This window comes from Phyllobates terribilis, unplaced genomic scaffold (genome assembly GCF_046119375.1).
Source record: "Phyllobates terribilis strain yellow unplaced genomic scaffold, ASM4611937v1 Scaffold_8__6_contigs__length_399053987, whole genome shotgun sequence".
Classification (NCBI taxonomy): domain Eukaryota; kingdom Metazoa; phylum Chordata; class Amphibia; order Anura; family Dendrobatidae; genus Phyllobates; species Phyllobates terribilis.
Window position 1 is genome coordinate 252,879,648 of NW_027362768.1, and position 17,542 is coordinate 252,897,189.

The following is a 17,542-nucleotide window of genomic DNA, read 5'->3' on the forward strand; positions in this document are numbered from 1 at the left end:
ATTCATTGACATTTTTGCACCAAATTCTTCAAAATGGTGCACATGGTTCATGAATGAAAAATGCTCTTCAATTTAGTCTTTTACCTTTGTTTGCACCACTTTAGAGCAAAAGTCATGTATTTAAAAATGTAAAAATACAGAAAATCACTCCAGGGTGGGGTTAGACTACATTTATGCAACAAACCTTATCAATTATCTCCAATAAAATACATAACAAGCGCTTGTCAGCATTGTGGCGCCGGGACCACATGTTAGAGAAGCTGTTCTTCATATTAATATATAAATATCTTACTTAGGTCAATGCCTTTTCTGTGAACATTTGTTTCCCCATAGAGTTGATGAAGTAGGCACTGACAAGCACTTGTTATGTATTTTATTGGACGTGATTGATAAAGTTTGTTGTGTACAATTAATAATAGAAAATAATTGATGTACTAAGCATTTACATGTGGTCCTCCATTGAGTGACTCTGCTTTTTAAATATTTTCCTTATTTTCATTAAATCTAATAAATATTGAGTTTTGTGAGACCTACTACACCACATGTTCTTTGTTGTTGGTATTCAAACGCCTATAATATAGACTTTAAAAACGGTGCAAATTAAAAGAAAAATAAGGGTCCAATGAAAAACAGGTTAACAACACCAAAAACGAGACAAAACAAAGGTGCAAACTAAAGAATCAGCGCCGAAGTGTGTTGCAAATGTATTAGGTTATTTTACATAAAACCAGATTTAAAGGGTTTCTATCAGGAAAATAATGGCAAATGATGAAGGGAGCAAGGCACACATTGGAGCAGCACGGCCCTGTCGGCAGATTAGCTCGAATTCTTGTAATTGCATGTTGGAATTTCATATGTATGGATAACCTCAGTAAATAGTACTACATGGCACTCTGGTTCTATCTACCGCCAGCTTTTCGCCTGCATCACACTACGTGTTGTCAGTATCCTAACATTGCTTAGTTATTATTGCACTCTATATAACTATTTATACCTATGCAACACACGCACGTTAGTCTATGACTAGATAGGGTCATTAACACAGTCTCACATATCCACATACAAAGTATTTAACGATTTTTCTCAACTACAGTCACCTATTGTTATCGCTTATTATCAGTATGTCGCTTACTAATATATCCTGTTGTTTACTTCATTTATCCCTATACATCATCTCCACACTGACAATTTGTCACGTATCATATCTCTCTATTTTCCGTGTGTTTAACTTTTGTTTCTTGTTCTTTTGTTTTCATCCATTGTTGAAATGTATTCCCAATTTTATTTTATCTATAATGCTTACTCATATAGCACCATCATATTCTGTAGCGCTTTACAGATATTGTCATCGTTGTCCCTATTAGGGCGCACAATCTAGATTCCCTATCAGTTTGTCTTTGGAGTGTGGGAGGAAACTGGAGAACCCTGCAAAATCCCACACAAATAGAACATATGAACTCCTTGCAGATGTAGCCCTTGGAGGGATTTGAACCCAGGACCCCAGCGCTGCAAAGCAACAGTGCTAACCACTGAGCCACCATGCTTCTCTCTTTACACCGTATATTGGCTAGATATATCTCTATCCAATTATTTGATGTCCTGCTGCGTTTTTCACAGCTACCAATATCATTTGATTTTGTTTTTAAACCTTTGATTATATGTGCTGATTTTTTCTGTTTTATCCATACTTATACTATCATTTTGTTTATGCAGCCCTATTCTGATGAAGGTCCAAGTTAGAACCGAAATGTTAATATATTATTCTGAATTATCTGGATTGTGAATAACATTTCATTCTTGTTGCATAGTTCTGAGTGGCAAGTTCTACTTATATCAACTACCCTAAGGATAAGTCTTCAATATTAAAGTTGCTTAAAACCCCCACTTCCACATTGATGGTGAAAGGTGTGGATGATGTTATTCATGCCAATTCATACCAATAGTACACATGCGCGATACCTGCCGATTGTGCATGCATCTTGGCCGGTATGTGGGGTCACAATGGCATTGGCACCACTCATCTACTCACCTCCAATGTGTAATTGAGCAGCTCTGGAATAGCCATTTAATGAAAATTATTTTCTTACTGATATACATGATATCTCATGAATTGTATTCAGGGGTGGATTAAGAGTAGCAAGGGCCCCGGGCAGTTTAGAAGGCGCCCCCCCCCCACACACACACACACACACACCTGATGTATCACATGTCACATGATCCCCTGTGGTAGATCATGTGATAATTCATGTGAAATTAATTTGGCACAATATTAATTATAATAATTTTTTTTAGGCTGTATGCCAATTCCGCTGCAGAAACACTTAAAAAACGCATGGTAGAAGGCCTGCCGTGCTCCCCAATGATAATCCGCATGTGCTGTGCACATGTTGCGGAAATTTTCGCTGCGGATTATCATTGCGGAAATATCAGCAGCATTACCAATTATTTTGCGGAAGCGCAGCGTTTTCGCCGCCATTGACTTGCATTGGAACGCATGGAATCCGCATCACTGCATCTGTACATGCAGAATCCATGCGTTTCAATGTGCGGATGGTACCCAGATTTGGAGAAGAGGACCCGAGTACCATAGAACCTGTAAAAAAAGAATAAAATAAAAAATAAATATTATACTTACCTTCCGATGGCCCCCGGTGTCTTTATCCGATGCGTCCTGGCTTGCCGGCAGCTCGCGATGGTCTCAAAAGGACCTGCCGTGACGTCATTTAGTCATGTGATGGGTCACGCGACCGCTGACGTAGGCAGGCCATCAGAAGGTAAGTATATATTTTTTATTTTTTACCATTCTTTTACGGTCACACTATATAAATCCATGCTGGTTGCATGGATTTATATAGTGTGACCAAGTTGTCAAGCACTTTCCAAGTGATGCTAAAATCGCTTGGAAATCGCATGTCAACCCGCATGTGGAAATGCATGTGAATAACGCTTCACTTCCGCTTGTCCCTTGCAGGAAAAACGCATGTAAAATCCGCATGTACAATCCGCATGCGTTTTTTCTGCCAGGGAGATGCAGAATCCTCAAAAAAAATCCGGAGCATTTCTGCATCGTGGGCACATATCCATACATTAATTGTATGACTCAATATGGAGCACACGTAGCCATCTATACACAGTAGGAGGCCGCACGGTGCCATCTATACACAGCGGGAGGCCGCACGGTGCCATCTATACACAGTGGGAAGCCGCACAGTGCCATCTATACACAGCGGGAGGTCACACGTAGCCATCTATACACAGTGGGAGGCCGCACATAGCCATCTATACACAGCAGGAGGCCACACATAGCCATCTAAACACAGCGGGAGGCCGCACGTAGCCATCTATACACAGCAGGAGGCCGCACGGCGCCACCTATACACAGCAGGGGACCGCCTGTGGCGATCTATACACAGCAGGAGGCCGCATAGTGCCACCTATACACAGCAGGGGGCCGCACATAGCCATCTATACACAGCGGGAGGCCGCATGGTGACATCTATACACAGCGGGAGGCCACACGTAGCCATCTATACACAGCGGGAGGCCGCACGTAGCCATCTATACACAGCGGGAGGCCGCACGTAGCCATCTATACACAGCGGGAGGCCACACATAGCCATCTATACACAGCAGGAGGCCGCACGGCGCCATCTATACACAGCAGGGGGCCGCACGGCACCATCTATACACAGCAGGAGGCTGCACGGCGCCATCTATACACAGCGGGAGGCCGCACGTAGCCATCTATACACAGCGGGAGGCCGCACATAGCCATCTATACACAGCAGGGGGCCGCACGACGCCATCTATACACAGCAGGGGGCCGCACGGCACCATCTATACACAGCAGGAGGCCGCACGGCGCCATCTATACACAGCGGGAGGCCACACGGCGCCATCCATACACAGCGGGTGGCCACACAGCACTCCCCCCAGAGACAGCAGGAGGCCACATGGCGCCATCTATACTCAGCAAGAGGCCGCACGCAGTTACACACACACACAAACATATACATATACATACATACACGCATAAACACTTTTGAAACACAAAAATACATATAAACAGACATCACACAATGATATCTGCCTGCACACACACACTCACTCAATCACACACACTCTCACCATCCCCCGGCTCGGCTCCAGTCCTCCTGCTCCTCTCCGATGCAGCAGTGCAGGCCGGGCGCGCACTGCATGACATCACAGCTAGGAGACACGGCCGCGCACAGGGCCGTGTCTCCTTGCTGTGACGCGGCCGGGCCAGCATAGGGAAGTTAACTGCTGCAGTGCTGGCCCGGCCGAAGAACAAGTAGCGGCCGTGCGCCGCTGCTGGGGGAGCTGTCCGGGGGCCCCCCCACCACTGTCTGCCGGTATGTGTCGCGGCGCTGCACATATAATGAGGGGAATCTGGCCATAGACACCCCAGAGTCCCGGGCCCCCTGGAGGCACGAGGCCCCGGGCGGTAGCCAAGATTGCCCTCATTATAATCCGCCTCTGATTGTATTGTTATCTACTGTAGCAAAGCCAGGTAGGACAGGGTTAAATCCCAGCTCTGCAGGGTTTGATTAGAGGCACCTGCATAGCTTTTTATTCGAAGCAGGAAGTAGGATGATCACTTGGTGTTCAGTGTGCTGGAGAACTGAGCAATGTGTGGATTATTCTGGGAGCTGCAGAATATCTTTGTTGCAGACTAAATTGAGCCAGGTGAGGTGCCAGTATTGCCCCATGGGTGAGAGATTGTGGTCTGTGTCTGGGAGGAGAGGTGAGAAGACCTCTATGTGCTGGTCTCTCTGACAGAACGTGAGACAGCTGGACATTTATCCTGTCCTATAATAATATTTTCCTATTTGCCTGTATATGGAGTGTTTATTTTGTTGAGAAAGGCTGTTTGTTTTCTGTTCTGCCCTTGAATAAACCTCCCTGTTTTGACCAAGAAACTATGTGCCTGTGTGAATGCTACCAGCTGCCTAAAAGCCAGTAAATCCCTACACTACATACAAACTACTTTTCTGAGTCCACATTAGAGATGAGCGTTGTTCTACTCGAACTGTTCGCCAATCTCAAATTCGAGCTGTTTTGGGCGGTGTTCGAGCCGGTCGGCGAACACGAACAATTTGAGAAAAATTCGGCTGTTCGAGGTTATGTTCGATAACTGTTCGTGCACCAAAATCATAACTGGATTTTTTCTCAGTAATGATGAAAATTAATGTTAATACGCAGTTTGAGTGTACAGCGGGGTGGGGGGAGGGGCAGGGGATGGATCTCTGCAGGAACAATGAAGATCTCCATTTTTTTTTCTCTTTCCCGCATTTGCAGTGGGGAGGTGCAATCTGTCAGCCTATCAGCAGCGCACACACGGAGCGAAGTGCTTTTTTTCACACAAGCAAGGGCATGTGTGATTGGCAGTGTATGTCACATGTCCTTGCCCTATAAGACCAAGCCATTTTCCCCGTCGCCACCATTTTCTCACTGCTGCAGCTGCGTGTTAGACGGCACCGCTGTTGCTGTGTGCGCTATACCTTGTTAATTTCAAGCCAATTTTCGCACAAATATACAGATAGCTTGGGAGTAGGGAATAGTTGTGATTGCAGTCCTTTTAAGGACTAGGTTACAGCATTTCCTACGACTTTTATCAGGCAGGTCTGTGCTCTTAAATAGATAGATTGTGGGAGTAAAGACTAATTGTAATTGGAGTCCTTTTCAGGACTAGGTTACATCAGTTCCTATCAGTTTTTGCCAGGCAGGTCTGTGCCAGTGCTGTGCAAGTTTTTTTCACAGCATTTGGCTGAATCTAGCAAAGCTAATCCTTTTTGGCCTATTGCAGAGTGTGTTAGTCAGTGGAGTAGCCTATCTGTGTTGCAAGATATACCACCTGTGTATAGAATACCAATTTTTTTACTGCACCTAGTGAAGTAAAATCTTTTGGGCATAGCATCATTCTATTAGTCCATCTATACTGACCTCCATCAGGTTGCAAACTGAATATAATTTTTTTCTGCATCTAGCTCTGAAAAAATATTTGGGCTTCTAGCGGTGTGTGGGACTTGGTCTATTAGTCCATCTATACTGACCTCCATCAGGTTGCAAATTAAAAATAATTTTTTTCTGCATCTAGCTCTGAAAAAATATTTGGGCTTCTAGCAGTGTGTGGGACTTGGTCTATTAGTCCATCTATACTGACCTCCATCAGGTTGCAAATTAAAAATAATTTTTTTCTTCATTTATCTCTGAAAAAATATTTGGGCTTCTAGCAGCGTGTGGGACTTGTTCTATTAGTCCATCTATACTGACCTCCATCAGGTTGCAAATTAAAAATAATTTTTTTCTGCATCTAGCTCTGAAAAAATATTTGGGCTTCTAGCAGTGTGTGGGACTTGGTCTATTAGTCCATCTACACTGACCTCCATCAGGTTGCAAATTAAAAATAATTTTTTTCTGCATCTAGCTCTGAAAAAATATTTGGGCTTCTAGCAGTGTGTGGGACTTGGTCTATTAGTCCATCTATACTGACCTCCATCAGGTTGCAAATTGAATAAAAAAATTTTCTGCATCTAGCTCTGAAAAAATATTTGGGCTTCTAGCGGTGTGTGGGACTTGGTCTATTAGTCCATCTATACTGACCTCCATCAGGTTGCAAATTAAAAATATTTTTTTTCTGCATCTAGCTCTGAAAAAATATTTGGGCTTCTAGCAGTGTGTGGGACTTGGTCTATTAGTCCATCTATACTGACCTCCATCAGGTTGCAAATTAAAAATAATTTTTTTCTTCATTTAGCTCTGAAAAAATATTTGGGCTTCTAGCAGTGTGTGGGACTTGTTCTATTAGTCCTTCTATACTGACGTCCAGCAGGTTGCAAATTGAATATAATTTTTTTCTGCATCTAGCTCTGAAAAAATATTTGGGCTTCTAGCGGTGTGTGGGACTTGGTCTATTAGTCCATCTATACTGACCTCCATCAGGTTGCAAATTAAAAATAATTTTTTTCTGCATCTAGCTCTGAAAAAATATTTGGGCTTCTAGCAGTGTGTGGGACTTGGTCTATTAGTCCATCTATACTGACCTCCATCAGGTTGCAAATTAAAAATAATTTTTTTCTGCATCTAGCTCTGAAAAAATATTTGGGCTTCTAGCAGTGTGTGGGACTTGGTCTATTAGTCCATCTATACTGACCTCCATCAGGTTGCAAATTAAAAATAATTTTTTTCTGCATCTAGCTCTGAAAAAATATTTGGGCTTCTAGCAGTGTGTGGGACTTGGTCTATTAGTCCATCTATACTGACCTCCATCAGGTTGCAAATTGAATAAAAAAATTTTCTGCATCTAGCTCTGAAAAAATATTTGGGCTTCTAGCGGTGTGTGGGACTTGGTCTATTAGTCCATCTATACTGACCTCCATCAGGTTGCAAATTAAAAATAATTTTTTTCTGCATCTAACCCAGCCAATAGTTTTGGCCTAATACCACAGTTTGGCCACTCAGCTCTGCTCGGTTACCATCCATTGTTTTTTTGTGCAAACAACTCCAGAGTTGTGAATTAGTTAACCACCAAAATGAGTGGAAAAAGGCCTGCTGCTGGTGGAAAGGGGAATAGGCGTGTTGGGAAGGGGAAAAAAGGTTGTGTCCGTGGGGTAGGTGCAGAAGAAAGACCATCTTCCAGCCAAACTAAAATGTCTACTTCTTTTAGCGGACAATGTGATAAGATCCCTTTCTTACGGCCACGCCAATCGCTACAAATTCCAGATGAGGCACAAAAACAGCAGGTGCTTCAACGGATATCAAGTGCTCCTTTAAGTGGGCTCTCCTCCACATCAACTTCAACATCACAAATACTCCAGTCCTCAAAGGTGTCACCCAAATCGCACTTGCTTCCTCACAGCTCCCAAATCTCCAGCTGCCCGTCTGAGTATGAGGTAGAACAGATGGTTGAGTCTGCAGAGCTGTTTACTCATACTATAGCCTGGGAATCAGAGGTCGACTCCAGCGCTTCTGTGAATCCAGACGAGGAAATGATCTGCACTGATGCCCAGAATCTTTATGAGTCGGATCCAGGACCAGACGCAGAAGGTTCTGACCATAATGTAGACCCTCATTCCCAAACTGTAACTCCTGTTGGTGGAGACAATGAGGAAGACGATGATAAGACTCAAATACCTGATTGGAGCGACAACTTTAGTTTTTTGTCAGGGCAGGAACCGGTTGGCTCTGAGGACGACGGGTGTGATAACGCACAGGGTGATGATGATGAGGTCGGAGATCCCACTTACTGTCAACCCACAGTCAGCCAAGAGATGAGGTCAGCAGAGGAGGTGGAGGAAGATGCTAGTGACGACGAGGTCAGGTTGCGCCTTCCTGGACAGAGACGTAGTACTGGAAGCACGTCAACAACTGCATCCTCAAACACAACTCTGCCTCTCACCACAAGTCGTGGTGGCTCTTCAGGTCGCATGGGTGCTAAGCCTTGCATAGCCTGGGCATTTTTTCAGATCGATAAAGATGACCCAACTCGTGTTATCTGTAACATTTGTCAGCAAAAGCTAAGTAGAGGCCAAAAAATACATAGTTTGAGTACTTCATGCATGAACCGGCACATAGACATGAAGCATAAGTTGCAGTGGGAAGCTCAGTGTGCTACAATGCGGTCTAGCCGGCCGGGCCAACCACCGTCTGCCATATCTTGTGCATCCGCGGCCTCTTCATCCTCTGTGACTGGGGGGACAGCAGTCACACCTGTTTTGGGGCGCAGACCTGCCACCTCTTTACCCGCAACAGCCAGCGTGATTGGCAGGTCATCATTTTCTTTGGAGGTGGTAACACCAGCTGGTCTTGAGCGCTGTCCGACATCGATAGCACCACCTTTGGATCAAGGCAACCTAACATGTCCGCCTGCATCTTCCTCACAGACCGGCAGTTTGCCGGGGACACCCTTATCAACCCGGTCTAAGCACAATAGCCAGCCCTCGGTCCCTCAGATGTGGACAAGTAAAAGACCATTTCCTCCTAGCCATGAGAAAGCTAAGAGGTTGAATTTCACCATCTGCAAGCTCTTGGCTACAGAAATGCTGCCTTTCCGCCTGGTGGACACAGAGGATTTTCGAGACCTTATGTCCGTCGCAGTGCCCCAGTACCAGATGCCCAGTCGGCACTACTTCTCAAAGAAAGGTGTGCCTGCGCTCCACCAGCATGTCGCACACAACATCACCGCTTCTTTGAGAAACTCTGTGTGTGACAGGGTGCATTTCACCACAGACACTTGGACGAGTAGGCATGGACAGGGGCGTTACATGTCGCTGACTGGGCACTGGGTAACTATGGTGACAGCAGGACAAGGGGCTGCTGTCCAAGTCTTGCCGTCCCCACGAGTTGTGCGTCAATCCTCTTTATGTCATTTTTCCTCCACTGCTTCTGCCTCCTCAACCTCCTCTCGGTCTTCCACCTGCACCCAAAGCCTGTCTGGTCATGCCACAAGCTTTCTAACTGCGCAGAAGGGATCCTGCACACCTCCTTACTATGCTGGCAGTAGGGCTCAACGTCATCAGGCGGTTTTTACATTGAAATGTCTGGGAAATGTGAGTCACACAGCTGAGGAGTTGTGGTCAGCTCTGGAGAACCAATTTCATGAATGGTTGTCTCCACTGGACCTGAAACCAGGGAAGGCCGTGTGCGACAATGCTGCAAACCTGGGTGCGGCCCTTCGCCGGGGCAATGTCACACACGTGCCTTGTATGGCTCACGTGTTGAACCTGGTTGTCCAGCAATTTTTAGCCCACTATCCCAGACTAGATGGCCTTCTGCAGAGGGCACGGTCGCTGTGTGCTCACTTCCGCCGTTCGCATCCCGCAGCTCAGCGACTTACATCTCTACAGAAGTCGTTGGGCCTGCCACTTCACCGGCTAAAATGCGATGTGCCTACCCGGTGGAATTCAACTCTGCACATGTTGCAGCGACTGTGGCAGCACCGACAAGCCCTGGTGCAATACGTTCTGACGTATAGCCTGGGCCAACGAGATTCAGAGGTGGGGCAAATCACGCTGGAGGAGTGGTCTCAGATCAGGGACCTATGCACCCTTCTGCACAGTTTTGAAATGGCGACGAAGATGTTTAGTGCTGACGATGCCATTATCAGCATGACTATTCCGGTGATTTACATGCTGGAGCACATGTTAAACAGAATTCGGAGTCAGGTGGTGGCACAAGAGGAGGTGGAGGAAGTAGAGGAGGAGGAGTTGTATGCGGAAGGGCTAACATCTGCAAGGTCCAGACGGTCGGCAGCACCAAGGCGGCAGGCATGTGAGGGTGGGGGAGATGGTTTAACCAGGGCGCATGGTAGCAGCCAAACTAGTGAGGAAGGTGCAGGAGCCCAGGAAGAAGTGGAGGACGAACTGATGGAAGACTCATCAGATGAGGGAGACCTTGATCACATTTCTGTTGTGCGAGGTTGGGGGGAGAGGACAGAGGAAGGAAGCATGATTGTTACCTCGCCACCAACACAACAGGAACTTGGTGCTCCTGGATGCGCAACACACATGAGTGCCTTCTTGCTGCACTACCTGCAACATGACCCTCGAATTGTGAGAATTAGAAATAATCCTGACTACTGGGTTGCCACACTGTTAGATCCCCGGTACAAAAGTAAATTTGCAGAAATTATTCCTGCCATAGAAAGGGATGCACGCATGCAGGAGTATCAGCAGAGACTGTTGCAGAATCTTACATGTGCTTTTCCACAAAATACCAGTGGTGCACGTAGTGAATCTCACAGTTCCAACTTGCCAACCGTGGGACCGTCAAGTGTTCAGCACTCAAACCGTAACAGAACCACAGTATCTGCTGGTAACATCAATTTTGCGGAATCATTTCACCACTTTTTTAGCCCATCCTTTGCAAGGCCACAGGAGACAAGAAGTCTGACACATAGTCAACGCCTAGAGACGATGGTACAGGAGTATCTCCAAGTAAACATTGAAGCCACGACTGTGTCACTGGACCCTTGCTCTTTTTGGGCTTCCAATCTGGATAAATGGCCGGAGCTAGCCACTTACGCCTTGGAGATCTTGTCATGCCCCGCAGCCAGCGTTCTGTCTGAACGTGTGTTCAGCGCTGCTGGTGGTGTGCTGACAGATAAGCGCACGCGGCTCTCCACTGATAATGTAGACAGACTCACGTTCATAAAGATGAACAAATCATGGATCCGAAACGACTTTTCTACCCCTGTGTCATCCTGGGGAGAGTAAAAGCTTGATGATTGGTTAAAATCACCCTACCAACCGTTTTAAGCTTTCAAATTACTAATCATGTTTATCTGTATCTTGACTGGAAAATAATTTGGGCTTTGTAGCAGTGTGCAGCACTGATCCTATTAGGCCATCTATAATAAGCTTCACCAGATTTAAAATTAAAAATAATTTTTAGCTGCATCTAGCCCGGAAAATAATTTTGGGGCTCCGAGATGCGCAAGACACATAAGTGCCTTCTTGCTGCACTACCTGCAGCATGACCCTCATATTGTCAGAATTCGAAGTAATCATGACTACTGGGTTGCCACACTCTTAGATCCCCCAAACTTTTCGATCAACCTTTTCATTTTAATAAAGACCAAAAAAATGGTCATTTTTGAAATTATAAGCATTAGCAGGTTGTTAGAAACTGAAATCAAACAGTTTTCAACTCAAAACTTTATTCTAGGTGATGTTACATTTTCACATAGGACCCCTTGTTCGAAAGGAGCTTCTGAACTCTCTCGTCCATTGAATTTGTCAGGTTTTGGATGGTTTCTGCTTCAATTGTTTTGCATGAGGACAGAATACCCTCCCAGAGCTGTTGCTTAGATGTGAACTGCCTCCCGCCATCATAGACACTCCTTTTAATGATGCTCCAAAGGTTCTGAATGGGGTAGAGGTCAGGGGAGCATGGGGGTCACACCATAAGTTTGTCCCCTTTTATGCCCATATCAGCCAGAGATGCAGATGTTTTATGTGCAGCATGAGATGGTGCATTATCATGCAGAAAAATGATCTTGCTGTGAAATACACGGTTCTTCTTCTTGAACCATGGCAGGAAGTGCTGTTTGAGAAAATCCACATACATTATGGAGTTCATCTTTAGCGCCTTCAGGGATCCTAAAGGGGCCGACAATCTCTCTCCCCATGATTCCAGCCCAAAACATTACTCCACCTCCTCCTTGTTGGCGCTGTAGCCGTGTTTGCGTGGGGTGTCCATCAACCAGCCATCCTCCACTCCATTCATCTGGACCATCGAGCGCTGCACGGCACTCATCCGTGAACAAAACAGTTTTGAAATCAGTCTTCATGTAATGTTTGGCCCACTGGAGCCGTTTCTGCTTGTGTGAAGTGGATAGAGGAGGTCGACAGGATGGCGTATGCACAGCTGCAAACCTCTGAAGGACCCTGCATCTTGTTGTTCGGGGGACGTTGGAGGCACAAGCAGCTTCAAAAACTTGTCTGCTGCTATGACAAGGCTTTTTTGCCGCTGCTCTTTCAACCTGACGTAATTGCCTGTAGGAAAGAGTCCTCAATTTGCCCTTATCAGCACGCACACGTGTGTACTGTGAATCAGCTACATACTTCTTGATTGCCAAGACACTTCATCCTGATCATCGCACAATGTTGATTGTAGTCATGCCTTGACCTAAACACTCCACAATTTGTTGCTTCTCAGCAGCCGACACATCCTTTTTCTTTCCCATTTTGGCAGAAAATGTAGGCTGCTTAATAATGTGAGAGAGCCTTCTTAAGTAGTCTTGCCTTTCATTGGACACACCTGCCAAACTAATTAGCACAGGTGTCTGCAATTGCTTACAGTGATATAAAGAGCCCTGACACACATCACCATCAATGAGTTTAACTGACAAACAAACAAATTCTTCCCTTATCACTCCTAAACACTTTTTGCATAATAATTTGGAACGCGGTGTACATGTGCTTTTCCACAAAACACCAGTGGTTCACGTAGTGAATCTTACAGTTCTAACTTGCCAACCGTGGTCTGTATGGAATTGTTCAATAAAGGGCCCAAAATTAAGATAACATAGATGGGAGAGGTCTCTATGAATAGGAATTCCTAAGTATTTGATACCCTGTGAGGGCCAGGCAAAGGGAAAGTTGGACTGGATGGAATCCTATATGGATTTAGGGAGGGAGACATCGAGGGCCTCAGACTTCGCTGCATTGATTTTAAAATTTTACCATGTAACAAAGTGATCTATTTCAGCCATAACAGCAGGGATGGATATATGTGATTGAGTGATATATACTAGGACATCATCAGCAAATAGAGAGCACTTGTACTCGGTGCCTCCCACCTCAATCCACCTAATATTGGGGTTATGGCGAATTGATGAGAGCAGGTGCTCCGTCACTAGGATGTATAAGAGAGGGGACAGAGGACATCCCTGCCTTGTCCCATTGGTGATTGTGAAAGGTGATGAAAATGTTCTGACGCACCCCCTGGGCCTTGGGACACCCGGAGCCGGACCCTTTTTGGTGGATGCTGGTGGTTGTAGTCTTCGTGGCGGCGATCCGGTTCCGTGGCTCAGGGCGGTCAAACCAGTGGCGGAACTATTTATGTGGTTTTGATGTTTAAATGTCCGACTACGCCACCCGTGGATTGCGGTCAGAGTGAACCGCCGCTACAGGGCAGACCGCTAAGGCTGGTGTTGTGGGTGCAGCAGAGCGTAGCATAACTCCCCACGGGAGGAGTATAGCCTCAGGGCAGTGTATGCGGAGGATGGGGGTGATGGTGCAGGGCAGCAGCAGTAACGACACGGAGTCAGTGATGCAGTTCAGGGCCTTTACTCACAGTTCTTATTATCCAGACCACGTCTGCAGGTAACGGCTGCCCACGTCGTACTGTGCTCACCAGGTGAGGGGCTCAGACAACTCCCAGATAACTTTGGAGCGCTTCACAGGACCCCCTTTGTGTGTCCTTTGTCTGGCCTTTCTTACCAACACTTCTGTCCGGCTGCCTCGGGCCTCCTCTTGGTAAACTTGGCGCCAGTTTCCCTGACCCTATGTGGTGCCTTCCTAGCGGGTGGAGCAAGAGGCTGCGCCACATAAAATGTCAGAGCCTCCGGTTTCTAGCTGAGGGTCGTTTCCTGCCTCCACTAGCTCCCCCTTTGGCCTGACCCCTCCACGCAGGTGGATTCGGGCGTGCGGTGGCGACTCGCCCGTCCGCACCCCTGGGATCCCTTCATTCCTCGTTCCTGGAGCCTTCTCCGCTCCTCTTCCTTCCTTCTCCCTCTTGCAGGCCTGGGCCTCTGTTACTAGGCCCACCTCCGGAGCAGAGCTCATGCAGAGCCCCTGCTCCCTGCCACTTCTGCTCAGACTTCTCTGCACTGAACTAAGATGGTGCCCACCTTTTATACTCCCTTCTCAATGCACCCAGGAACTGCTTCCTCCCTGCTCCTGCACTGCAGGGTTCCCCTTCCTCAGTGTTCCCTCCCCCCACTCCAGCCAGGGACAGGGACTGTCGTGCCCATCTCAGGGGCATATTGGTCGCCCTGCCCCATGGCAATGTGGTGTAATGCATGCAGGTGTCGGGTCCTGATCCACACTCCATCCTTATCTGAGAGTGAGATATCACACCTCTGGGTGAGGTGCAATACGTCTGTAGCAACCGAGCCCTCGGTGCTACAGTTCCATTTATCTTCAGCCTAGGTGACGTATTGTGATACAGGGCCGTGATTTTGGCTATAAAAGGGTCCCCTAGACCCCTACCCCAAGCTTTTTAAGAGAATCATATATGGCGTGCCAGGAGACTCTATGGAATGCTTTCTCAGCATCCAACGAGAGTATCTACTTACAAATTTTTAACTGCATCTAGCCCAGGAAATACTTTGTGCCTAGTAGCAGTGTCTGCTAGTCAGCGGATTATCCCGGCTGTTAAGCAAGCTACACCACCTGTAGTTTGGACACTTAATTTTTTCAAAGGAAATGCTTCGGGACCACGGGATACTTAGTGAAGAGCATCAGGAGGCACCCCAAGGCATAGGGGCTGGGACTGGCACTAGGATGCCTTGCGGTGGACAGCCGAGCTCGATCCTTATAAAAGCTTTTTAACTGCAGCAGCTTTAGTGGACGCTACTGGAGCTGGAATTACGCGGCTGCTGGCATGAGACTTGCCCTCCAATAGATCCTTGTAAATGGATTTAAAGTGTATTCATTCAAATTAGAGGGACAATTTAAATTAAAAAGCTTAGAGCTGCCTCCACCACAGGGGGGCTCTCTCGACCCACCAGCGGACAGGCACCAGTATTGGGAGAGGGGGGCTGGCCGTCAGGGTTCACCGCGGCTCTGGCACAAACCCGGCGACACGGAGGTGGCACGGGCAGGAGCGGACTGGCCGTCTCGGCTTCTCACTTTTTGGATTTTAGAAGGGCATGACATGCCTATATCTGTGTCTCCCCCTCCTTTTACTCCTCCACCTCTTTTCTTTTCGCATGACTATATGTACTTGTCACTTTTCCATGTGTTAGTTGTGTCTTCTGAGCAGTTTGTCAGCTTTTGGACACCTTTGAAGGTGTTTTCTATGTGTTTCTATGTGTTTTTGTTTGCCTGCCATTGGTTTTAACGGTGTTCGAAGGTGTTCGACGAACAGTTCGACGAACAGTTCGGCGAACACACGGGTGTTCGACGAACCGAACCGAACTCGAACACTACGGGGGTGGCTCAACACTAGTCCACATGTCCTGTAATTATTTCTGTTTTTATATCTGGTCATATGGTACTGCAGATGAAAAGTGATAAAGGAGAAGTTGTGGTGGGTTTACAACAGTCATAAACTAAATTAATTGTAGAAACCACAGTAGTCATAAATTAACCAATTTAGGTGTCACAGCTGGCAGCTATAAAATGTCAATATCAAATTGGGTCAATTGCATATTCTTTGTATAGAAATGGGGGTTCTTCCTATAGCCACTTAGGGTATGTGCCCACGTAGCATTTTACAAGCGTATATGCTGCGGAATTTCCGCAATGTCAATGCCCATGTTGCGGATTTTTCCGCAGCATTGAGGCTGTGTGCCCACGTAGCGTTTTTGCTGCGGAATTTCCGCAGCGGAAACGCTTGTAAAACGCTAGGTAATCCGCACCCCATGGTCCCCAAGGGGATTCCGCATGTTCTATGCACATGCTGCGGATTTTTCCGCAGCGTTTATGCTGCGTACAAAAATCCGCAGCATGTCATTTAATTTTGCGGAAGTGCAGCGGAACTCCCGCCATTGACTTGCATTGAGACGCACAGAAACCGCGACTGTACATTTTTACAAGCGGCTTCTATGCGTCTCTATGTGCGGATGGTACCCAGTTCTGGAGGAGAGGAGACTCTCACCCAGACCTGGGTACCATTGTACCTGTGAAAAAAAGAATAAAATAACAAATAAAGTTTATATTCACCTGTCCGGCGTCTTCTCTCTGAATGCCAGCAGCGCTGAAGGACCTTCGGTGACGTCACAGTCATGTGACCGCAGGCCCTTCACCGCTCTGTCTCGCGATATGCCGGCAGCCGGGAACCAGCCAGGAAGCAGCGCTGCAGCCACGCCGGGGCCTCGGGGGTGAGTATAGCTTTATTTGTTTTAATTTTTACGGTTCACACTGTATAAATCCACGCTGTTTGCATGGATTTATACAGTGTGACCTAGTTGTCAAGCACTTTCCAAGTGATGCTATCGCCTGGAAAGTGCTTGTCAATCTGCAAGCAGAAACGCATGTGAACCCGCATGTGAATCCGCATGTATTCTGCAGGAAAAACGCATGCACAATCTGCATGCGTTTTTTTCTGCCAGGGAGATGCAGAAATGCTGCAGAAATTTTCTGCTTCATTTCTGCATCGTGGGCACATAGCCTTATGCTGCGCTCAAAAATCCGCAGCATGTCCATCAATTTTGTGGACACGCAGCATAATCGCCACCATTGACTTGCATTGAAACGCATAATATCCGTGTTAGTACATTTGTACACACGGCTATTATTCATTTCTATGTGCTGATGGTACCCAAGTCTAGAGGAGAGGAGACTCTCATCCAGACCTGAGTACCATAGAAACTGTAAAAAAAAGAATTTAAAATAAAAAATAAAGTTTATACTCGCCTTCCGTTATCCTCCCGGTGTTTTGTCTGCTCCGTCCGGTGTCTTGCACTGCTCGCGCTGTTGTGAAGGACCTGCCATGACGTCACTGAGTCATGTGACCCATCACATGGCTCAATGACGTCACCGCAGGTCCTTCACACCACCGCGAGCAGTGCAAGACACCGGACGGAGCAGACAAAACACCGGGAGGACAACGCAAGGTGAGTATAAACTTTATTTATTCTTTTATCCCCATAACCTGCTGGTCTTCTTTTTTAACAAGCCCTTTAAAAAAAATAACAAGTGTGTGATTTCTAGGACCCAATTTTTGGAATCCCCACTGATCACTAGCACAGAGTTCCCCAAGTACCCTTTGTGAATGGAGCATGCATAACTACTTCTCCATTCGCTGTCTATAAAACTGACAGAGAACTGAATATAGGGCACAGCTATCTGTA

General features: G+C 46.5%; 1 protein-coding gene across 1 annotated transcript in view; it reads left to right on the plus strand.

Annotated features, from left to right (window-relative positions):
- The window catches only part of GUCY2C (guanylate cyclase 2C), a 552,042-nt gene that overhangs the window by 106,778 nt on the left and 427,722 nt on the right, over window positions 1–17,542 (plus strand). The gene's annotated exons all lie outside the window — the stretch shown is intronic.